The 25,292-nt window shown below is 34.3% G+C and overlaps 1 protein-coding gene across 1 annotated transcript in view; it reads right to left on the bottom strand.

The window, feature by feature from the left end:
- The window catches only part of LOC108677865, a 135,063-nt gene extending 110,070 nt beyond the window's left edge, over positions 1-24,993 (bottom strand). The window contains exon 1 of the mRNA XM_018166168.2: positions 24,800-24,993. The gene's annotated coding sequence lies outside the window, so the exon portion shown is untranslated. The remainder of the gene's footprint in view (positions 1-24,799) is intronic.
- Between the last annotated feature and the right edge of the window lie 299 nt (positions 24,994-25,292).

The raw sequence follows: 25,292 nt of genomic DNA, 5'->3' as shown, positions 1-25,292 counted from the left end.
CAACATAAGTTTCTAATACATTCAAAACTTCCTCATAAATAAAGTTTGTATGTCAGCAAACGCTGTAGTACAATTGAGTGCCTTGATTATGTGCCACTCATCGAAATCACTCATCGTGTGTTTGAATTGAGCGCCTTGATCAAACACACGATGAGTGATTTCGTGTTTAAATAGCAGTGAATTATCGAATTTAGGACGTGTCATAGTATTCCTTAATATAAGAGTATTCATGTATGTTAAATGATGGACTATTTTAATTTGCATAAAAAATAATGCATGGTTACATTAGATTCTGAATGACCAATTTTCATTTTATCTTTAACTTAACTTAAAAAATTCACTGCTTATATGAACGCCAAAACGTCATGTGTGTAGGAAAATTCAACAGTTTCGATGGAAACAGATGAAGAAGTACATTTTAACTAGAAAATATCCACCTTCTGTATTATAGTTTTAAATTATCGAATTCCCACAATAAACCGGTTTCCTGTGTGCATTCTATTTACATTCCAACGTGAAAAACAAGTCCCAAAAATCCATAGTCGTGAAGACACTTAAAATTCGAGCAGGCAAAGGCAGTGCTGAGGAGCGAATGAATTTATGGCTAAAGGCCATTGCCTGCAGACAGCTCTCGTCGGGCTGAATTGATGCCGCGGTCGTCTGTCTTCGGCGGCCATAATTTATGCCGGATAAACTTTACCAATAGGAAGCCACGGACTTCAGCTTCGCCTCTTGCATTAATGACCAGGGTACAATCTTGTGCTCGGGTATGCATTCGGGCGGCAAATTGTTTTGGAATTTCAGAGTAGGATTTTATTTTTTGACCTTGACGACTCCAATTTTGATGTCGGAGTTCATTTTAATTGACAGCTGGAGAAATTTTGATCACTTCGTTGAACAGACCATTTATTAAAACCTAACTTTTTAGTAGCATTTATACTCAACTTTCAGAAAATTCCTAGGTGTAGTCTGGTTTGTTCGAACAATGTTCTGCTAGGCAAAGATTTTTGATTTCCTGAAGTGGTGGCTAAGATTTTTGAGCTCCCGATGCGTCAAGTAGTAATTTTAACTCTGTAGTGGGCACCTCTGGCTTATAGTACGTCATTTCATTCCACATGCGTTATTGGGCTGGTTCATTCTGAATTCTCGATTCACTTTTGATTACTAGAACTGAACGTTATTTCAGGCGGATAAAAAAAGTATAAAGTTATTTTTTACAAGTCTTATACAAGATATGAGTGAAATTCGGAAATTGGTAAGTTCGAAGAATTTCAATTTTCGTCGAACGTAGTCTTGCGTCATCTTGCCTCGTATAAAACCCAGTGAGGTTTTAGTTCCACCTTCCCCCTTGCAAGAATCACAGAACTTTAATAGAAAGCAGGTTAAATCCTATTTTATCAAGAAGAGCAGCCCGTGAGTCAACGCAGCGATTACCGTATCGGGCAACGCAGGCGTCTCCCACTTCAGGGCTGCGATTGTTCATTGTTTTCCTTGCTTTAATTTACGGAGAACTGCAGACAATGCATTGCTTGCTGATACAGAGCTGATCGTAAAGCATTACAGAGCTGATCGTGCTGCATTACAGAGCTGATCGTAATGCATTACAGAGCTGATCGTGATGCATTACAGAGCTGATCGTAATGCATTACACAGCTGATCGTAATGCATTACAGAGCTGATCGTAATGCATTACACAGCTGATCGTGATGCATTACAGAGTTTATCGTAATGCATTACAGAGCTGATCGTGAGGCCGGGGTGAATTTTGAGACCCTGGTTCTCCTCAAACGTCTGGTCAGATATTCATTAACGTCTCAGCTGGGAGCGGTTAGAATAAAATTATTCATTAAACTTTCAAGATTATGAGGGCTTCCACCTTCGACGGGAAGATGCTCTAACGCAGTTGAGAACAATAGACTGCAGTGTGAGAAATTGCGTGTTTTTTGCGATATAGATGACAACATTATTCGAGGGATCCTAATGTTGTTTATATTCTTGATAAGATGACTTGCTATTCGCTTAATCACTCCGGCTCATGTTATAAACTCTTTTCCCATGTGAAATTTTTTTTTCTGTGACCCCTGTTCACGGATGCAGTTGCTGGTAATATGAAAAAGCTAAAATTTTAATCTGAGAAACACAATGTGAAGTGAGTGTGGCTCTTATTCGTATTCTCGAATACGTATTTATTTACTCGTATTCTTTAATGGGTATTTATTTCTCTTATTCTCAAATGCGTATTTATTTACTCGTATTCTCAAATGCTTATTTATTTACTCGTAATTCTCAATTACGTAATTATTTACTCGTATTCTCAAATGCGTATTTATTTGCTCGTATTCTCAAATGCGTATTTATTTGCTCGTATTCTCAAATGCGTACTTATTTACTCGTAATTCTCAATTACGTATTTATTTACTCGTATTCTCAAATGCGTATTTATTTGCTCGTATTCTCAAATGCGTACTTATTTACTCGTATTCTCAAATGCGTATTTATTTACTCGTATTCTGGAATGCGTATTTATGTGACTCGTATTTGGTCGCAGTTGCCGTTGAGTTCATATCGAGCGAGCCTGTCTCGTGGTGTCCGCCCAGAGGCCCGGTGTCGGACATCCGTATCTCGTTCGTCTTGGAACGTAGAACAATCAAAGACAGGAATAAAAATAAGAAGACTAGTGAGAAATATAGATTTACATAATTCCATTGAATATCAAAAGAAAAAGGAAAATATTGCTAACATGAGTAAGAAGAGTAACTGTGAAAAGGATTTTTTACTGATTTTGAAAAATGTTTGCAAAATGTAAATGGAAATATGCTGGAAATCAATCAGAGAAAATTTCGAGACGAGAGAAAAATAAAGTTGACTATAGCGGAAAATACTTACAAAGTTAATGTTTGCTAGATGCCGATGCATTAACCGATGTGATGTATAATGGGTATTCATCGATAAATTATTTAGGGTGGCTATTGGCAGTCGAAATAAATTATATTCGTAACATCGGTGGCCTGTCATTGACCAAGGGAGGCCATCGAATATGCTCCTATAACTTCCCTGAGGCGAATGAAGCTATTGCTATAGAGTCTCCATCTTCAGTGTCTCCTGTGCTGAATGCGATGCCATGGCACCTAAGTGCTATCTTCAAGAATTATGACGGGCAATAACCCAAGGAGTATAAAGCGCACGCGTATTGCTCGATCGGCGAGAAAATACGCTCCATGGATTTGTCGAAGTCATATTTTAAACAGGGGATGAGGACCCGGCCAAATACGGAGCAGAAATACGGTTTTTCAGCCAGTATCTCGCGAGCGTGGATGAGCCCTAAGAGATTTATATTGACAATTTAGGCTTCTCTCAGAAGAAGAATGTTGTATGATTCATTTTAACGACCCGATGCGTCAATATCCAGCTTCTCGATACACCCATGACTGAGGAGGAAGTCAAATGCTTGTCCCTACATCAGTAATCTTCACTCGTTGTCATGGGAATGGAATTCATTTGATGATGACTATCATTAATTTTTGCGTAATTCTATTCATTTCATCGAGACAAATATATCATGATGAAATTACTAAGTGAAATACGAGGCTGCGGACATATTTTAACTAAGGCTTTATTGAAAATTTCTGCTATTCTTTCTATCTCATTGCAAAATAAATATTCAAATATAATGAATTAGGTTTATGCGTCAGTTCGGCAGTGCCTAACATCAAGAAACAAGTTAATGAAGATTTTAAACTAAAGCGCAAACTCCTCAAACACTTTACAACTATTTACCCCGACATACATAGACAAATTTTCCCGATCCTTCTTGAATGCCCGATTGAAAATTGAGGTCATACTAATTTTAGTTTCTAAATCAATACTGGGATAGGTCTTCAATTTCATTATTGGATTTTACAAGAAACCATATCTTCCTTCAATTGCGTAAACCTTCAAGTTTTAGATGTCCGTTTTATAGGCGTTATAAGTCACTTGAAAAGTCACACCCATACAGTAACATATGATCTTAATAAAAATATTTATGTTCCCACAAGTGACGGTCGTTATTTCTAAACTTTTCTGTGACGTCCGATCAAGATTACTTTATTTTTCTCAATTTTTTTCCTGGTACTGTGGTCATTGCCATCAGTAGCGAAATCAGCGGCTGGTTCGGGGCTCCTTGTTAGGCACATAATAAGCGCATGAACATCAAGTGCTTGTTAGGCGTCCAAAAAGCGGATTTATCTGACTCATTTATCTCTCCTGAAGAGAGGTGCGTCTGCCCGTAGACTTTTACATATAAGATTGCGGTGGTGCTCAGAAAGGAACGTCGAAGTCGTGTAATTTAGCATAGATATAAATAATTTACAATATAGCTGTTTCAGGCCTTTATTATAGCGGGTATATAAAATTTCTGTAAATATAGCCATGTTATTTAATGAATTTAATGATACTATTTATGTTATCTTTATGATAATATTATGTTATGATTATCGTTATTTAATAGGGGAAATTTTGGTAGAAAATTAAAATATTTGTTCTACCTTGTGGGTACGCGTGTTAATGATAATTTTTTTAACCATAATGAAGACTAACAAAAGGAATAATTAATGTCTTGCCAGATTGTCCGTAAAAGTTTATTAAATACTCGTTTGGACACCAATGCTCAATTTTTGATTGGAAAGATTTGTTCTATATTTTGGTTCTTTGCTCACACAAAATTTTCGTTATGAAATTTAACACGAAAAGTTAAATTCGGCATCAACTATGTTAATGTATTTTTTTAAGATAAAGTCACCTTCAAGTCACCTCTGAAATGTAAATATGTTGTTAAAGGAAACAAATATTTTAAATTCATATCTCTGCCTGAATTACATAATTATTTGTCTGCCGTAAACCCAAATAAATTTTACTTGCGGCTTGTAATTGAGGGAAAGTTTGCCACTATTAATAATACGATAATTTTAAATAAGCGTTGTGACATTGCTGGGGGACTATATCTCTTTGTGACTCGAGCTCTCTAAATCATTCCTGCAGGTTCTGTTTATATTATAAAATCATTGAGTTTCCAAACATATATTCCAAAATTGGTTGTGTTAAATACCTTAAGCGTTGTAGTCATCTCCAGCTACAATCTAAACATGAATGAATATATCCCGTATGTAGGCAAACCCAAATTGCGGAAAGCTCTAAATCAAATCAGAAAATTATTACGAAAAACACGACAATTACTGACTTGTTTAGACCGAAGCTATTCCTTAACAACATCGACTGTTTTAGTTCACCAGAATTCCAGTCACGTGCAGCTGGCCAGCAGACGAGACGAGCAATGGCCAGAATGTCACTAAAATTGGAGATCAAACGCATGAGGGTTCTGGAATAACTTCTTTTGTTTTCTGGAACTAAAAGAATCAAACAATCTTTACGAACTTTGTTTTCTTTGTTGTAAATGACGACTCGAATACTTTTCTCATAATAAAAACTGTAAACTAAACTCTGAAGGTGAATTCATTCGTTCTGAAGAATAAACATGCACAAGCGAAAGGCCATCAAAGCAATATTGTGTTACTCAATAGAGCTCGATTTGAAAATTTTGAGAAATTTTCAAAGAAATATTTTTGTTTTCGTTTATAGACTCGGATATTTTTTATGAAGCCATTATTATTATTATAGAATATAATCTTATGTATGAGAAGTAAATCGACAACGCAAACTTGCTTTGCATTATTGGCATATGAGCAAAATTAAACTTCGAGCAAAAGGAAAACCTCAACTACTTTTTCCGAGTACAATTAATGCGTAGGTGTTTTGAGAAGAGTGGTTTTGCAGGCGTGATAGCGTTGATAAGTATGGTGATTATAATACTATTGCATTATTATGCGACATTATTAAATGTGTGAGTGTTCAACAGACCTACAGATGAATGGGTAACTAGAACCATTGAAATATATTACTGGTGAATAAATTTCCCTAAAAACGTTTAAGGGCAAAAAATACACAGAAACAATTTTTTTATTTCAATTGAATACTTCGTATTCACCTGAATTGAAAAAATATCAAACTGATGGCGATTATGTCATCTATTCGTAAAATTCCAGAGATACTTAAACCAATAAAATTTATTTTTACGTCTATCATAATGACGTCATTCAATTTGAATTTTATCTTAAGGTTCTTTAAATTGGGAATGGAAGGGATTAAATGCCACGTTCAAGGATTACGGACTCGCATCTGATGTTGCAGATAAGAAATTTTAGTTTGATGGTGGAGGCAACAATGAAGTTAAATTCGCTTGCGATGACACTCAAGGTTAATCAAATGCTCTTTAAACAGATGCAAACTGTCTAGTTGCAGCTTTATTGGTTCAATTGAATTGCGGTCAAGGAGGAAGATCTGTGCCGGATAAGAGACTCTAGGAAAAGTGGTTTTTGAAAGAGCATTCCACTTTGTTCCAAGAAGTGCCCCGATGACATGACGAGAATATCGCCATATGGCGTATTTATAGGTCTGACTGCTGAGAATTTGCATCCTTATTATCTCGTATTTAGAGTAATGGCTATTGTGTATTATGTTGAATTTATTCAAGAATAAAATACATCATAATATTGATGTCAAATTATAGTCCACAGGCAAAAAATTGTTTAAATTAAAACGCAACACTTTCAACAATTGTTGACTGGAAAAGCCGTCTATCCGATATTTTAGCTCAATGTGTGTCCGGTTTTTCGCACTTCCCATAAGTCAAAGAATTCTGGTATTTTATACTGCTGACTTTATTATTTATACGAAGCATCAATAAGCCGTACATAATTTGACTGAATATAAAAGTTACTCGTATTGACGAAAAATATGGATTATATAAATTGGATTTTATAAATTTTTAAATTTATTATAACAGACATTTTCACCCGAAATACATGATGGTAACTAGGTAATATGGGTAACTGGGTAATATTTATATATAGATAATTCTTCACTGCAAGCTTCAATTGAAGGAGTAAATCATAGTCGCATATATTGTTTTCTCATCGCAAAACTAGTTTCGGCCTGATAACAGTTTAGTAAAAGCTATGTTCAATATAGTGCGATTTCTTAACAAATGTTTAATTATTCGATGGTTCGATCGCCTGATTATGTTCACTGTCGGCGTGTTAAACTTTCCGATAACTGCAGCCTCGTTGCCCAGCTTTGAGCGCTGTCGGTTCCTGGAAGCTTGGAATGGTCGCGATTACAACTATCAATGATTCATAAACCAATAATGGATCGATTAATCAATAGGCCCATAAAATCAATCATTTCATCTCTGTTTTATTCAAGTAGCAAGTCATCATTAACAGGTTTAGATCTATTGTTGGCTTACAAATTAATTGAAAATAAATTTGATACCAAATGAATTTAGTAATGAAATGCATTATGTTAGATCAGTATTTTAATTATAAAAACTATATCTAAATGTTACATTATTCGTTGCGATTAAATAACAAAACTTCATCGAATTTTTGTAGTAAATTTCTATGACCTAAGTAACTTAAAATGCCATCTCAGTCTCCGTATGCACAGACATGTAGTTTAGTAGCTGGCGTTACGAGTGAAAAGTTGTCTGCAGTCGAAAATTATGCGCCAGTTTTTATTGTAATCAACACGTTCATTCATTGTTATTTTTTATTGTTATCTAATAGACAGTAATTTTAATTCAATTTTTCCTTCACAAATTCAGTCTGATTTATGAGGTATTACTGACTATTCTACGGAATTTTTTGTTTATTGCTCTGCAGCTCAATTCTAGTTGCAGGTCATTGATTGACGCTGCAATATTGGATGTCAAACGCAATTAACACATTTTATCTGGGCTTGCTCCTAAATTGCAACACCTTCTTCAATTACGGAATTTACAGTTATGTTATGTGCATTTGTTCGATTTTATGTCCCGGTAAATTGCATTGCATTGGGAACCAAGATTTTTTCCTAGTCCATTTCACACTTTGGAACATTCAATTTATTTTCATTTGTATTTGCAGTTCAGACAAAGTTTCTGCTCGACTGTGCAATGTGCATACTGCAATATTTAGATTTAAAACTCCATTTCCTTTCCGCAAGTGGACAATAACTGACCGTTTGTTCAGCACAATGGTTTTTTGTAGACAAACTCAGAAGGGTTCTTAGCGAAAAAATTTATCGGAGCAAAGTCCAGGTACATCTTGTATTTTCACTACCATTGTGCTGGGATTTTAAAATTCGTGAACCAAACTAGAGATGATCCTTGGAAAATGATTGCACTGTTAAACGTTAGAATTAATGATTGCCTTAAAAACGCAATGAATACGTCACTGTCGTGTAAACAATTGAGAACAATCTGTAATAATAAATAAATACTCTATATTAATATAGTAATAAATATATTATATATTATTATTAATGTTCATATTAATATTCTATAATATTTAATACGACAAAGTGAACTAGTAGCGTATTTTTTGCTATTCACATATGTTTCCTGAAGGGACATAAAATGTTACGCATAAACATGGACAAACAAGAATTTCTTACGCGCAATGACTTTGGGACACAAGAAATGTTCTCTTTTGTGTGAAGCCTGATTCCAAAGCTGCAAAAAATTCTCGTGAGGTCTCGTGGCCTCTGGAACTGAGAAAGTGAAAATTGTTGAACGTAAGAATTCTGTGCGTGAAGCTCGAATGAAAATATTCGAATGATTTCCATATAGGAATTTGGAAGGACCAACGGGAAAAATTTCTTCTGATATATCATGAAGAACTCCAATAATTAAAAATATCATTCGCAAATAACATTTCTAGTGTTTGAAAAAGAATTATTGCATGTCCAAAAATATATGATTTGCCACTTTTGAAGCATCTGAAAAGAAAAAGTTTTAAGTCACGTTGACTTAAAAAAAAACTTCGTGATTTTTAAGCCTAATTTCTCTTTACATTTTAATGTCCGACTTTTTGAAAAACAGAAGAGAATTAAAAATTATATTTATAGCAACAGCTTATCAGGATATACTCAAGAAATTTCTATTTATTATTTAAATAACATTTTGAATATTATTACCTTTACAAATGTTATCTATTTTCACGAGAAGGAATTCTTTTAGCATGATTTGAACTTTCGAAAGGTCCCAATCAATTCTAAGCTAGTGTTCCTATTTTTACTTTCATGAATTATTTTCAATGAAGATTTTCTAAAGAACGTTCGAAAAATTTCGAAATAACCGAGATAGAATTTTGGTGAAAAAAATCACCGTCGCGTTAACGTTCGACCAGAATTCTTGTCAGGTGTCGTAAATTTACTTTAAATAAACTCTCCAAAAACGAGTCGTTTTTAAGCAAGAATTCTGCTATTCTAATTTATCTTCATTATCTTATCTTTTTGCTGAGCATCAGCCGAGTCGAGATCTGTTGAAATAGTGGCGGTGCAATAAAAGTTCATATCTCAAGAAAGTGACCAATTTTTTAACCTGCCAATTACACGCTTCAGTGGCCGTCACTGTTGAGTTCTGCATCCGTTCCATGTGGACTTTTGTGACTGTGCCGTTGGGTTATAACTATTTGCCAAAAAGTGAGGAAATCTTAGTTTCTTGGGCCGCAAACAGCTGGTCTCATTATTTTTTTTTAAATTTCAAAGTTTTGAATTTCTTTTGTTCTAAAACTGGCATCAGATGGAGTATATTTTTCTACAAATAAGAAAGATTTTTCAATCTAGGAAGAATGACTTTTAAAATCTATAATACATCATTCCTTCATTCATTCAGACGAAGTGTGGCGTTTTCATTTACAATGAAAACTGATATGTACTGATTTATTTGTAATTCAATATTTTCCAATTCGTTGTTTGTTTTTTTAATACATTGCATAACATCATTCAGGCTTCAGTGTCAAATCAATGCCATTTTCTATATTCATTTGTATATGTTTACATTTCTTTACATGATTACATCTATAATTTACCGTAAGTGTACATCCAATTTTTAATAAGATTGGAAAACTTATTTCAAGTAATTTAATTTATTATTTTCTGTGAAAAAAGCAACGTTTTTTATAAAGGGCAAATTTTCTTTAGTTTTCAGAATTATTCTCTTTGTATTTTTGCTACTCGAAATTTGCAGTATTCTTGAATAGCAATTGCTCAGAAATCTCTGATGTAGAAAAAGATGGGATTTACAATTTATCGAAAAATTTGTTTGAAAGTTATTTAGTAATCGTTTCAAAATGAGGAAGGTGCAACTGTGTTTATTTCAGATAAAGTGGAGCCAAATGAGATTCCCATTGAAAGTTTACTGACATTTTAGCAGGTTAGAACTATTACATTTTGTGCATTCTATTTCTGTTTTTTTCGCCTGTCTCACGCTGGTCTTGTATTAACTGGGATTAAGAAACATTTATTTTTCTTTGATCTATAATTACATGCAAATTTTCTTTGTAATATTAGATTTGAAATTTCTTGTTTTAGCGAACTTAGCGAATTTATCCCTAGCAGACGTAAAAAGTTGCGTGCTTCCGCATTAGATTTGAGTGCAACTCTGTCAGCTGCGGATTGCTCCGAGAGTTGGATAGTACTTGAGAGTTACACCCGTGCCGAGCTGTCAAGCATGTATTGTCCCGTGATGCTGCTCCTGTCACCTCATCTTTTATTGAACGTGTAGCTCAGATTGAATCTAAATGAAAGCTTTTCATCTATCCCTGTGCAAAATTACTGAAACATATGAGCGAGCAGCCCGACAACAACATAGTACTTAAATAAAGTTACAGGGGTCATACTTTCAAAACTCGCTAAGTGAACGTAAGTACTTACGCTCTATTTTCTTGTCTATGATTGGCGGATTTTGCTTGAAAGGCCGTCAATGATTGGCTGATGAACTTACGATCTCTTAACTTTTTTTGAAAGTATAGGCCCGGAACAATAATAATTTCCGTAATGAAAGCAGTACTACTGATGTCTTCTCGCATTCCATTCTAATAACATAGTTTCATAATCACAAGTTTTCGAAAGATCAAAAATATTTTGAAAGATTTCCAGTAATTTTTGCTCACAGGAGTTCGGCTTTTACTTGCAAATCTTCCAACGTGGGATGAGCTGCTAAGAATTTCTGAGAGTTAATTAGATTCTGTCAAAGCGATGGTAATCTCCTTGGAAATTTCAGCCTCCGGAATATTTAAATAGCTTCTCAAGTGCCTTCGTTAGCGCCAAAGTAGTCAATCTTTAAAGGCAATTTTTTAGGAAAAAGTAGACATGTCGGGGAACTTTTCATTTGGCTCAGGGCCAAATTAAGCTCCGTCGGAATTACGATAAATTATGTGGCTCGTTAGTCAAAGTTTTCACAAGAAAAGGCGAAAATGAAATTATTACCTAATTATTATTGAGTTTGTTGATATTTTAATTGTTGGAGGGCACCAATAGGATTCGAGAAATGCAGAACTACCTCGACAGTCCTTCAAAAATCAAGTAAAATCTGGCTAATTTATTGCTAATTTATTTATAAATATAACATTAAATGGCTTCGAATTTAAAGAATGGCAATTACCTCGCATCCACATATTATGAAATATTATTCTTTCAATGGACGATTAATTTTTCAAGTTTCTAAATCAAAAGAAAGTTACATGCTTCTGGGTAAGATTTTAAAATCATGTTCGTTGCATTTTTCATCAAAGTGACCAATTAAAATTCTACTTTGGTAATGTTAAATTAGAAATGTTGCTGGAACTTGCAACAAAATCAATTTTTTTTGTTATACAAAAAGATGAACTAATAAAACAGTTTTCTCTTTCGCTAGCAGCCTAGTAGAACGCACACTCTCGAGAAATTTAGTTTCATGGTGCCAATAAATCAGTTACAAATACTTATATTAGATTATCGTTAGCGCATCCACTTCCCAGAGTTCCTGTTATGCCTCATTGTTCCTACAATATGCTTAATTTTCTACAAGATTTTCTTCTTAGTTACAGAAGACTGAGGCCGGTTGGCACAATTCCAGCTAAACTATAGGCCAGATGCTGCGACAACTGGAACCATCTGGAAACATGGCTGGCATTCCACAGAGCTAAGGGAGCTGAATTAGAGTACGTTCTGTAGGTCATTGAGTAACGTTCAAAATAAAGTTAATATAAAGTAATCATATCATGTCATAAAAGATTGACTGCAAACGAATGGATGGCATTGAAAATTTCTGGCACTTTTCACTGATGAAAATCGATAGGTGCTTGATTTTTTCTGATTTTTTTATCAGACTTTTTTTAGCGTTTACCCTACGTGTTTTCCTGAGTTATTTCCTGAAGGTATCAAAATGTCAGCAATATAACGTATTCTTTCCTCAATGTACCCTATCGCGTTTTCAGCTTGATTTAACACTATCGTTCTAAGCTAATTATCTTTTTTATACTTCATATCTACGGTAAAAATAACAACAATGTACAAATTTTTAATGTATTAACAAACAATTTGTTCACACAGAACAATCATTTTGCTGCAGCTGACGTCAGAAATGCTCAAGATCAGTCATCAGGAAATAAAATGTTGTTCTGAAAGTTCTATGAATTTCTTCGAAAACCAACTGCTAAATTTATATTATTTATTGTCATGAATACTATTTAAAAATGATCCTGTGTTTGTAAAGCATTGAATAATTGGAGGCGAGAAGACCTCACAAAAACTGGTGGAATAAATAGAAACATTGGTTAATATATTTCTTCATTAAGAATATTTTCCGCCTATTACCTCTTCAGTTCACTTCTGCAGCTAAATTTGTCTTTCACCTAATCGCAATTCTTCTCTTCATCTCATCATTAGATCGATTATAGTTTTTTGTTACCTGCCGTCGTTCTCGGTCGGTCATCGATCTCGCCTGCCAAAGGAGCTCACAATACGAGACTCCCTCCTTAGATGATTGGTTTGTTTCTCCCATTCAACAAACACGGCTCCTTTCCTACGCACTTTTCCTCCACCAACAATGTTCTCGCTCCGCCAAGTATTGATTCGCTTCGATTCCTCCATTTAGGAGGAGAGTCGATGCTGTCTTCTTAACTGGCACTGGAACCCAATTGTTCCTTGATAGACATTCCGATACCGTGTGAGAAAATTGAGACAGATACTCTGTTTCAAAACTCGCACTACGGGACTTTGTTTAAGAATGTAATTGCTTGGTTTTATTCATGATCGTGATTCATGCGTTTTAAATTTATTTTAATCATAATCACCGTTGGGAGCTGCAAGGCAATTACTTTTCTTTATTTCGAAGTAACGAGTTATGCCGTACTCGCAATTGGAGTGGAAGTTTATTTATGAAAGCAAATTATTCATGCTCTCTGTAATACTTATTACTATACTGAAGTAAAGCGCTAATCATTTTCTCGGGGGTATTTCCATCCTGAAAGACTTCCATTTCCTCATTAACGTAAACTATTTTTAAAAGATATATCTTCTTCAACTTATCAAGGACCAATTGGATTTCATTAATAAATATCAATTTATATTAACTAGTTTTACAATACTTGTATCTTTCTTTCTAAATTTCATTTACAAAATTTGTTTACATTCTTCACGTCTGTGCTCTGGGAACGTTCTTTAGGAATTCGGATCGATTAATTTTCTTCTTTTCAGTATACATGTGTGAATCGAACAGCTTTGAACACAGTACAATGACAAGACATGGTCTTCGTATGGTCTTTGATCCAAATGCTTGTCTTGTTTGCAGTTGAGGAATTTGTGTCGTAGTTACATTCTCAGTTTAGGAGTTTGTGTAATCTCTGTCGAGTTTGTAATCAAGAATGATATTTAGATTACTTGTTGCAATTGAGCTCGGGAAGTTTGTGTGTCAAAGGATACCTATCAAATAAACTTGAGTAATTCGAAGCATTTTTAATGGATTGCTTTCTATGATTGGAGATTTTCCCATGCTAGTGTTCGAATAGGCTAGTGACTTTGAACAGTGATGAAATAACAGAATTTATTTACGGCATATCCAATTCAAATTACAGTAAAATGAGGCCTTGAACTGAAATGTTAGACGAGAGTTTCCATGAAGACTTTAGTGCAAACGAATCTGGCGCTTTGTCATTTTTTACTTAAGTGATAATTTAGAAACAAATTCATTCATTAATATGAGCAAATATCAATATTATTTAACAAGCTGGATATATACATATATATACCTATAGATTTGCAATATTCTGAAATAATTGTTTTATTATTGTATATAGGTCGAAAAATCAGTTTTTGAATTGTAATCGTTTCAATCTTTGACGTGAGTAGGTGAATGAAGTGAGATTCCAGAGTTGTAAATATCCAATAGGTAATTCAAATAGAATTTCCCAATTAATTTAAAAATGTTGACTCGACAGTAACAATCTTAGCGGAGAAGCGTGGCATGTTTAAAATTAGATGATAAATACTCATCTAAAAAAATCGTAAGAATAAATTAAAGTACTGACGAAAAATTTACGAATATTACCGTAATATTTTGAATACCTCAAATTCAGGCGATAAGTATCCTGAAGTTTGTTTTATGCAACAGCTGTGGAAATGATCACACCAAGATAACATTAAAAAAATCCGCATGGCAACAATGCCAACGAATCAACGGCGACTCATTCCTTTGAACTTTCTGGCTGGAACTCACGCAAAGCCAAAAATGAAATACGAAAATCTTTAATTCTCAAATTTCCACGAAATTCAATCTGAGAGATTAAATAAAAAGTTGACGATTAAACGATTATTGTCATGGATGATAAATTTCACGGAATTTTGCGTGTGATATGATTGAGTTCTGTTAGCGCAGGCGTTGTTTAGAAACGGTCATTGAGTTTGAGGTCAACACGTGGTATAATGATATTATGTTGATCATTGTTGGAAATTTGAATAGTTCACAATCAATCGGTTCACCAGAGTATCGAAAAAATAATGTCGGTTTAGTTAAGCGTTATTACTTAAAATTTAAGTTACATTTTGCCTGAACTGAAATTTGATGCCTCAATTTTTAACTGCTGTTTGTGCTGATGCGAGGGGGGGGGGTTTGAGATTGGACAGTTAGTCCATATGACATGCTCATACTAGATTAAAATTTTATTTCTTTGAATTTTCTCCCGGCATAATTTTGAATGAAAAACAACTTTAAATCATTACTACAATGTTAAATAGCAACACTTCTATTAGATCACAGAACACATTAGTGCGATGCTCTCTTGATTGTCTACAAGACAAAGATAAATACCGAGAGTTTGCCACTTAACATTGAAAGGAGAGATAAATTACTAATTTTGGCTAGCGAATTCGGAGAAATAAAAGATTTATTTGAGCTACATTTCAAATTAGTAAACAAATTACTGTATCGACAATATCATGGCAGGAGAAGGCTCTTTCATAACTTTGGCTATTTTTAATTAAACTTTTCAACTCGTGCATTAAGCGCACTACTAATTTTTTGTGGATACACTCAGAAAAATAGTAGTACTGTGTGACCCTCAGAGCGTCTTGCGTGTGGCAGCATAATTTATTCAAGGAAGCGCCAATTATCTCAGGTTTTATTAGGCCTTAGTAATACTCATGGATATGAATTATTATCGAGTTCAGAAAGTTTGCCTGACTTTAATTCAAGCTCAACTTGGCTCATATAATAACTTTAATTGCCTGTGGAGTTTAAAATAGCTTCTTAGCAGCGGTAGAGGCCATCATGTTCGTTTCTGAGACGCCTGGTTGCCTCTGTGTCGTATTTTTAAGCTCTAAATATTACAGGCGGATTTATTGCAGTCACGCGAAATTAAAGAACTTGTAGCATAGAGACATAGAGGATAATATTTTTAGCCTTTTCACGGACTTCATAGACTTGTTTAATTTTTCTATTGTATTTCTTCCACTTAGAGCAGTTAGATTTTGAATGCATTACTATTATTTTGAGCCTCTTATACGGCAATTATGGAAAAAATTGGGTATTATTACCTAAAGCTAATTACAGTATTGAAGGTAATAACGGTATTATCATATTGAATCACGACCAAAAATTTATATTCAGATTAGTTTTTTAACAGCATATTTACCATGAAATACATAAATACCGCAAATTTATATTTTCGAGGTCATACAATGTCCTCCCATTATATTACCGGACTCAGTTTCTTCATTAAAAAGTAAGAATGAACTAAAATTGAGTTATTCGTATGTTTTCGATATTGAACAGTCTGATAACTTTCTACAGGCATGTAAAAAACTTCTACCAAATGATAATATGATGTCATTAAAACTTTATGCTTATGTTTGGCTATCAGTAAATTGTTGCATGAAATATTTTTTGAAGGCTAGTTATAAATAGCAAATATTAGCGATTCAAAACAAAACAGAAGATTTGAAGTTGGATGGCATTTGTAAATTGTAATACTAATTTAATCGTTTACTTTAGTTACAAATTAGCGCACAGGCAAATGACCTGCTGCCCCCACATCTCAAGGAGTCTCAAAGAAGTTTCAAAAATCTCTATGTAAAACTTTTCTTTAATAATTCCCTTATACTTAATTATTGGTACACAAGCTGCAGTTGCAGACCACTTGGAAAATATATATCGTGTTCGATATATTACTGTTATTTTGTTGTAAAATATTTTCAGTTAGTCACAATACTGATGAGCGCACTTTCATTATCATCATTGAGAAATATTCGTTACTACAACGTAACTATCACTGTCATCTAAAAAAATATCGAATCCCGAGGATGAATAACCACTTGCGTCCACGAAAACTTAGGACTAATTACAAGAAATTTTTCATGTGGAAATTCCAATTGTCGTTACAGAATTGCTTCTTTTCACATGGTCATTAGTTGACCGAGATGTAAGAGCTTTAGAATTTCTTTTAATACAATTCCTAATTCAAATAGATATAACGACACTGGAAACACAGAAATTCTCTAAAGGTATTGCACAAATTCACAGGACAATAATACCATGTATATAGAATATTGATAAAAGTCAAATACATATTCATTTCTGTTCCGCGGTGTTGGGTTTAGGATATCGTTTTGATTTTTTTCTTGAAAATGAATTATTTCGATATTAAAATTTTTTTCTGTACACAATACGGTATTATTTTATATAAAAAAATGCTGACCTGCTCGTAACATACTTCTTTAAAAACTTTATTAGCCAGAATTAAAGTTCGACTAAAAAGTTACTGTAAATCAGACAAGAAAGAATAAGTAAAATATTGAACCAAGTTCAATCCAAAGACTGCTGTGAACTTGCAACTGTTGGTGCATAAATAAAGCAAGGCTTAGTAAGCTCCATGCTCCAGATTAGAGCCCAGTAATTTGTGTGTCATGACCCCTCATTAGCGTGTGTGCTCATTGTAATCTTCTAAGGTATGTTTATTAACAAATTGCTTTAATCGAGACCTCACGTGAAATACCACAATGCATAAACAAAGCCTGTCCTCTTTTTATATATGAATAGTCAAGAGTATGAACATCGCCGTTTATTCTCGACTGAACTCACATATTTTTTCAACGTTTTAGTATAGTATAGTATAGTATAGTATAGTATAGTATAGTATAGTATAGGCCTGGATAGGCCTGTCGCCGATTCTTGTACTTTTCTTGACTAGACTGGCCTTACGGACGGTAGATTTAAAATGCTTCTAGATATCAGTTGTTCCGTAGGGTACGAGGCATTTTAAGACTGGACATATGCTCCTGCATGGCCTTGTCTAGTCTGTTCTTGAACGCGTTCATTCATACTCGGAGCGTCAACAATATCTTCAGGGAGGCTGTTCCACATGTCAGTGACTCGAAGCGAGAAGAAATGTTGTCGCGTGGATAAGTTGAACCGCAGTTTTTTTAGTTTATAGCTGTGGCCCCTGGTGTTGGTTCTTGTTTCAAATTCTAGTAATCCTTCTGGGACCTTGTACAAACCATGAGTATACTTGTATACTTCAATGAGGTCACCACGCAGGCGACGATAACGGAGACTGGGAAGCTTCATAATCTTCAATCTTTCTTCATAAGACTTGCCCTTTAATCCTGGTATTATCCTTGTTGCACGTCTTTGAACACTCTCAACTAAATTTTTGTCCTTTTCAAGTCTCGGTGACCACACAACGTTTCCAAACTCTAGGTTTGGGCGCACGACAGAGGTGAACAACAGCTTCATCATTTCTATATCTAGGTACTCATAGGAGCGTCTGATCAGCCCAAGCAGTTTATTGGATGTATTAACTTGCGTTTCAATATGCCTATAAAATTTTAGCTCCCTGTCGACACAAACTCCAAGATCTTTTTCCACGCAAGACTTCTCAAGCATAACCCTCTCATTGCAACCGTGTCTTCTCATGCTGTAAGCTTGCTGTTCATTGTTCTTGCCGAGGTGAAGTACTTTACACTTGTCAGCATTGAAACGCAGCTGCCACGCATCAGCCCAGTCAACTAAACTATCAAGATCATTTTGCAGTTGCATTTTATTTGACGCATCCTTAACTGTATTATAAACTTTTGTGTCATCGGCATACATGGAGCACACGCTTGACACTACTTCTGGTAGATCGTTTATAAAAGCGACGAACAAAACAGGTCCAAGAACGCTTCCTTGCGGTACGCCACTTCGCACAGTTACCCAGTCTGATACGGTTCCGTTAATGCTGACTCGTTGTCTTCTGCCTACTAGGAAATTCCTGATCCATTGGAGTACATTTCCTTCTATTCCCAAAGAATTCACTTTACGTAACAGTCGCTCATGCGGAACACTATCAAATGCCTTGGCAAAATCGAGGTACAGTGCATCCACTGGCACCCTTTCATCCAGCAGGCGAGTCCAATTATTCAAGGTAGACAGGAGATTAGTGGTGCATGATCTGCCAGCAATAAAGCCAATTTTTTTTAAGTGCAAACTCATGGATTCTAATGGATCCATGGAAGGGATCCGTTTTATAAATTGAAATACTTCTTAAAATTTTTGGGGGCACTTTTCCTTCAGTGTGCTTGTCATCACCTGCATCCTATAATTTTTTGTATGATGTTAATCTATGTCATTATCAAATGACGATTGAACTATCTCGGTTCGCGATACAATAGCTTGGCAACATAAAATAATGTGTAATCTGGCAACGATTGCTATTTTAAACTCGGACTTGACGCGTTGAAAAGATCCGGAGTAATTTTCGTGCTTTTCATGAACAAAGGAAGACCGCAACTGAAAGTCTAAATTCAAACAAGTAGGTTCAAATTAAATAATTCTGATCCCATATATTTTCAGTAACTGATGACAATCAACAATTCTGTCGAATATCAAACGTTAATTTAAACGTGAATATAATTTTTCATGAGATATAACTGATCATGTCTGAATTTTCTTTTTCAGAATTCCATGCCGAAATAACTAAAGAGTTTTAAGATAAATATAAAACCTGAATGTACTTTCTTGGATCAATATTTGAGCCTACAATTAAAAGGGAAAAAGTAGCAATTGACATTTTTCTTCTAAAGAATTTACACCAATTCTTTTGTTGGGAGTAGAAATCAACGGAAAAAATTCCCTTTTTTAAAAAACGCAGGAAGTCTCGAGAAGACCGTAATTTTGAAATGTTCATTTTGATTTGAATTCTCATTTATTTCTTTTTTTCTACTCGTTAATTAACAATTCATAAATTTCTTGCTTTGAGTGATGATTAGGAGCAATTAATATCCCTCGTGATGAAAGTACATATAAAAATTTATAAATATTCTTGCATTGATCTTAACATGATTATTATCTTGTTTTTCATTCCCTCTAAAAATATTTGACGAATTTAGGGCTGAAAATGACTGCAGGAAGCTGAAATTCAGACAGGAGTTTATGCAAATTTAAATTGCAGACTCCATTTTTTATTCATAGCCCCATTTGACGTAAAATTGAAAACTCGTCCCTTTTGCATTGTCCGTTTTGTTCTGGCTTTCATTTTCATATTTTCTAGAACATTTTCCCGCTAAATTCGCTTAAAAAATGTTGATAATGATATTCATGAGCTGTTTGCGAGAAAGTTTATTGAGCATTAATTTTGTCATCAAAGACGACATTGCGAATTGTTAGAGTTATGAGATGAATGAAACTGTATTTCCGAAGGTAATATCGATAATGAAAAATAAGACACGAGCATTTTCTCGCTTCTTCAGGAGCAATCATAATAAATATCATTTTATATATGCATGCACCACCTAATTCTTTTAATATATTAATATTACCATATTGCAAAAAAGGAATGATGAATTTCTAAAATAAAATAAAACTAAATTACATTTTCTTTGATGATCTGGTATTATTTTACCGTTTTTTATTATTTATTTTAAGACAGTCGGAGATTTTTTCGCATGATTCGCATAATTTTGTAAGCTAATGTTTCTACTTTGCTAATAAATTACCTCGTTTTTATTGGAAGGATTTATATTGATGACAGACACAATTTCTATGTTTCCATGACAATATTTTTCAAAATATAGATGGTTCGTCTTCAATTCATGTCAATATTTTTAGCTCATTTTCTCTTTTATGGAAAAAAGGTGCTATTGTGCTCGTCTTGTCCGTCCGTCCGTCTGTCCGTGATTTAACGTTTTCATCGACGAGAAAATGCGCTCACTGTCACTCACTGCAGTGAGTACTGAGTTATATTTTTTTTCGTTTCCTGCAGTTGTACTTTCCTTTCCTATTTCGAAGAAAATTATCGAAGAAGGCCCCTGGTCCGTCCACGGAAATTCATCCATTGTGTTCCAGGCTGTATTAAGCTCGGCTTTATGCGCGGCCACACGCCCGCCCAAACTCTTCAAAATTGCAGACAAACACAGCCATGTTAACGAGAGCGCGCAGGCACAGAGTTTATTAGATCAATTCAGCGCAGCTTTGATTAACAATGCCGCCCAGAACTGTGAATTCTTTGTTATAGATGTAAGAAATGTTTGTCGTGGTTGTTGATGTGGCCGTTTGTTGATGCCGTATTTGATGAAGTCGTACTTTTTAATGTCGTAGTTGTTCATGTATTCACTTGTTGATGTAGTTGTTGATTTGCCTGTCGTCCGTCATTTATGATGTAGCAGTTCGTCGATGTATTAGTTGTTGATGTAATGTTTATTGATACTCTAGTTGTAAAATGCTTACGCTTTAACTTGGAAGTCTGAATTTTCTTCGGACAACGAGGCATGTTAAACATCATGAGGCTCGGATCGATATGTTATCATTGAAATAAGTTCAGAAAATGGAAATCGAATCGAAAAATGTATGAAGTAATTTCGAATTGCTTTGTTTAGATTATTCAAACACTGTTGCTAAAATGAGAGCTCGTTTGAAAACCTGGAAAATTTGTGTTTGAATATTTGTTGTAAATTACTGATAAATATTGACTGTTCTCCGTCAGCAGCCTAAAAATGCACTGCGAACAAATTCCCTCCCCGGGAGCGAACCAACTTTTCCTTCTTCTTCAAGATGTGAAAATTTTCTTTGCATATTCTCAGAAAATTTGACAGGTTTGGGCTGCACGGTAAGCGACAGGAAATGGAAGTGTCGCGGAATTGGAAAATATTATAAGATTGTCAGTTTTGACAATCTATCTACTACACTCACGGTAAATTGGTTATTAATGGAAGTCGATTTCCATCAACATCTGAAAATTTTTTGGGGAGAATGATTGCGATTTTATTGTGCTAAATAATTCAGTTTTATCTAAAAATACCTGCCTTATGGCCGACCATTAAACATTATAATGGAATTAATGTAGTCATCATTCTGTATAAAATATTGATCAATAAAATATTCTTTAACCAATCCTAAAATAAGAATCTGACTTAGCATGAAGCATTTATAGCATAATTCACTAGTTCCAGGTAATTATACACGACATTGCAACTCTGTCGCATGCTGAGCCGCCATAAGGAACCCTCCACGTTTCTTTATTCATTAATTTATAATCCACGAAGGAACATTGTGATACAATATCAGCCTCATCGTGCCTAACATCATAGTAAATGAGTCTGGCATCAAAATGATGTTTCGTAATTACACAATTTGCAAGATTAACACGAGTATTCACAACTCACTGGCGAATTCATTGTTGCTCGGAATAGATAGTTGATGAGATTTGAGAACTCAGTGATCAAATCTTATCACTTTAGTCATAATAATTCACCAACCATGGAAATGTTCATTTTACAAAGACCCGTCTAAATTCATATTCAACAAAGAACTCTTATTAACCCACAAATAAAACGTGAAAAAAGTTGGAATAAAACTTTTCATAATTATAATAGGAAAGTATATTTTTATTCTCTATTTCGACATTTTTATGCGATTCAAATACTAATAATACACGAACTCGCAGGATTGTAGGTTGGACGTTCGAATAACCTCCCTATATTTCCGGTGCTCTTCGATCAAACGAAAACACAAACAAATGATTATCTTGATGCACGCAACTAATATATCGTAGACAAAAAGAGCACTATTTTTTGAGATGCACAATTGATATTATTGCAAAATCCCAATTGCAGAACTGCATGCAGCATTAAGCGGATGCATGTGCGCATCGTCACATTCGACACCAGAGTGACAGTGGTCGACTCGCGCCAATAATGAATGATGTGATGTCGGCGCTTCTCCTGCCAAATGTCGCTCGCGTGTCTCGTGTCCCTAACCTATAGGGTGACTGAACTATGCAATCATGATTCAAATTGTTCTAAGTTTTAATTTTTTAAAAAGAAATAACATTGATTTATCAGGTATAACAACTTTTCCTTCTCTGAGTTTTTATTTTATTTCAACTCGTGCAAAGGAATTCGCATTTCGACTTTTTATTCTTATATCATTATTTGTTGCTAGATAAAATTCAGTAAGTAAGAAAGAATGACTAATAGGAAAATTTTGTGAATCCATGTAACGAATTAAGAGCAAAATTTAAAATATATTTCATGAACAACGAGATGTTTTCGATACAGTGTTGACACGCTGAGTGATACGAGGTTATGGATTGAAATACGAACAATTTTTGTGTCCAGCAAAAAACAGCGTAGCAGATCCTTCATTTTTCCTCAAATGAAGTTTTGAACTTTGTCCTGATTAAATTATCAAAGCATGAATTAAATAAAAATCGTGACTAGTATGAACATGATGATTATCTACGATCATTTAAGAACATGCTGGTAAAGTATCTCATTCTAATTATAAAATTATAGAACAATTTTGGCATAATAAATCATGGCGCGTATTGGAATTACGATTTGAAATAAAAAACCTCAGAAATAAACTTTTCTGAGAATATTCGGAGAGCTAAAAAATCCCTGAACTTTAGACGGATGATTATGAGGTCACTAGAGAGTTGTGATCTTGATCACAAAGATCTGTGATGAACTGCAGATTTTTAAGGCCGTTAGCTTCTTAAAAGCAGCTACAAATCACACTAAGGGAGACTTATAATCCACGTGGGACTGAGCGAGCAGTACCAAAAAGATGAATGCGCTGTGGTATAACGAACAGGTAAATGAGTGTCATGGTTTTTAATACATAGCTGTATCATTTTCTACGACGGAATTATGCATTGCTGCTGGCACCCGATATCAAAATATGAAGTAATCGAAGCTGAATTAAATGCTGGGATGTTTATTTAATCTACGGGAAATATTTTGGATATTGATATTATATTGCAAAAATTTACAGAAAACATATTATTTATAATTTAACATTCAGGAGACAACCTTTTGCCGTATTATTGTAATTTATTGTGTTAATTTGAGGCATTAAAAGTCTAACTCAATTCATCATAATCTTATTTTTAAACCACTGAAAAAATAATAGATTAATTAAAAAATCATGATCATTAAACGCTGCTTTCTATGAAGAGTTGGAAACGAGAGTTATTGACTTTTTTGAATAGATAATTATTTTTGTTCTTCAGAATTTTATCAATTGCGATATACTTTATCACGTAAAGTTTAACATAAGAGTTTGATTGTATTCAATTTACTTATAGCGTAGATCACATTGATGCAAAAAATATTTCCAACATATAAAAATTAAATTACGCGGATTATCGACTGCTTTCACAAAAACTTAATTTTACTTATTTTGGTGTAAAAATGTATAAGGATAATGAAGCAGCATTTGACACATTGGCACGATGATAGAATTAAATTCCATGAATTTCAATTATATCTTTTGGATTTCAATTTGAAAAATTCTGACACCAATTGTTACTTTCACTTTCGAAAATAATAGGAAGCAGATTTACATCGTCCAGAACAAAGGATAAATCAGTGTATTAGAATTCTTCACATAGAGAGCTGATGAAGTTGAACGGAAGTTAAAGCATGGATTGGCTTTTAATGATAGGCTGCGCAATCTTGTGCAATATCATACCTCATAATAAGTGAGCGACATAACTTATATGTTCGAAAAGATGTGCATTATTAAGTCCCTAGTTCTTCTATTTTATCTTCGTTTTATTTATATATGTATAGGTGAAGAGAATTTTGCTAACCATGATTCGTTTTAATGCAAACTCGCATCATATCATGATTTAAGTGCATGAATTATATCATATACAATAAATACGCACTTAAATATATAAATATCCAATAGATCCATCTTTCATTTATTTGATTTTTTATGATATCCCTTATTTTCCGATTATTCTTGCCTTCTTTATTTTCAGTTTATTACTTTGAATCCCGATTAAATCATATTGGTAATAGAGAAATAGATCTATAAAGTAAAAAGCAGCAGAACCATTAGACTTTGAAATTCACATCTAATTATCAATATTACTAAACGACTTTTAATAATTCAATATTTAAATCAATTTCCGGAACTCACCTGAGCAATAAGTGGAGATTTCCAAGACTGCATCACACCTCGAGAACAAAGTCGCGACGCTGGGATGATGACAGCAAAAGAGCAACGAAGGATAAACAAAAACCAAAGATTGCAGCCAAGGAAACGCAAATTGTTTTTAGGTAAAGTCAGAGTAAAGTTCACATTTCAGTGTAAAGGAAGAAGGAGGCACCACACGACCACCACCTAAGACTCGCAGCGATATACTGAACCTGCGACCCGGTCGAAGCCTGGACTACAATCTGGGGCCAGTTCTACTTTCTGTACATCTTGGAACGGATATTAGTTGTCTTTGTTCTTTGACCCATGATTAGACTATAATTTTTAATAGCATCGAGTGGTTTCATTGACAATTTTCTTATTTTGGAGCCTGCAATGCCATTTTTTACGTCCACTCTTCCGGTTACACGAAATGATTTTTCCCACAGTATCGATCCTTTGATAAATTTGTGTTGAATATTCAACGAGATACTTG

This window comes from Hyalella azteca, unplaced genomic scaffold, assembly GCF_000764305.2.
Source record: "Hyalella azteca isolate HAZT.00-mixed unplaced genomic scaffold, Hazt_2.0.2 contig17412, whole genome shotgun sequence".
Lineage (NCBI taxonomy): Eukaryota > Metazoa > Arthropoda > Malacostraca > Amphipoda > Hyalellidae > Hyalella > Hyalella azteca.
The sequence above is the reverse complement of the archived record's forward strand: the minus strand, read 5'-3'. Positions and strand labels throughout refer to the sequence as shown.